The 1,174-nt window shown below is 42.1% G+C and overlaps 1 pseudogene; it reads left to right on the plus strand.

Annotated features, from left to right (window-relative positions):
* Positions 1-353: 353 nt before the first annotated feature.
* LOC117120238 lies at positions 354-472 on the plus strand (annotated as a pseudogene).
* Positions 473-1,174: the final 702 nt, after the last annotated feature.

Raw genomic sequence — 1,174 nt, forward strand, 5'->3', positions numbered from 1 at the left:
TGCCCGGAAATTGCACTCTCATACCTTAAAAATCATACAGGTACTATATGTTCATATCAACAATATGCAATTAATTCACTGGTGTTAGGCCGGTTCGAGGGTCTTTTGAACAAAACGGCGGTCTTCTTCTGTCTAAAGCATCCTAGTTAGTGCCGTAGTAAAATGGTTGGTTTATTGTTCAACACCGGTGTTTGTAAAAAATGTACTCCCGCAGCAGAATGGTCAGGGGAGTCAGAGGAAATCCCCGCTAGACAAGCGTGCGTTGATATGAAACGTCATCAATCATAGAGCTTCATGATTGGATAATTATGCTATATGCCGAGATTAACTATGAGTGGAAATATCATCCACATGTCTACGGCCATACTACGTTGAAAACACCGGTTCTTGTCCCATCACCGTAGTTAAGCAACATCGGGCCCGGTTAGTACTTGGATGGGTGACCGCCTGGGAATATCGGGTGCTGTAGACTTTTTACATTTTCTCCCCCAAATCGATTGATGTTTACTTATTGTTCGTTAAAGATGTTTTTCTTTTTCTTTCTTTTTTCTCTTAACAGTTTCATTATGTACGGTATTTTGGCACGTTATAATCGTCAACTTTTCACTAAAAGAAAAAGGACCTGGGCCTTGCACTGAGCAGTAGGGCCACAAGAAGTGTGTGGTGTAGGCTTATAATACAGTGTTCGGGTGGTGTCTTAACAAATGTAATGAAAACATATGCGATATTCTAGCCTACAGATTGGGGCGGATGCACGATTTGGCGGTAAGAGTGCGTGAGAGTCCACACGACCTCAGACCCACCATAGATGAGGCTGAGTTGCAAATATTTTGAGAATATGGACCTCTTGAAGTGCCCGGAAATCGCACTCTTATGCCTTAAAAAATCATACAGGTACTATGATTCGAGGGTCGTTCTTCTGTCTAAAGCATCCTAGTTAATGCCGTACGGTAGTAAAATGGTTGGTTTATTGTTCAACACCGGTGTTTGTAAAAAAATGTACTCGCACAGCAGAGTGGTCAGTGGAGTTAGAGGAAATCCCCACCAGACAAGCGCGCGTTGATATGAAACGTCATCAATCACAGAGCTTCAGGATTGGATAATTATGATATATGCCGAGATTAACTATGAGTGGAATTACCACTCAAATGTCTACGGCCATACTACGTTGAAA

This window comes from Anneissia japonica, unplaced genomic scaffold, assembly GCF_011630105.1.
Source record: "Anneissia japonica isolate Jap-2015-1 unplaced genomic scaffold, ASM1163010v1 scaffold107884_len1210_cov91, whole genome shotgun sequence".
NCBI lineage: Eukaryota > Metazoa > Echinodermata > Crinoidea > Comatulida > Comatulidae > Anneissia > Anneissia japonica.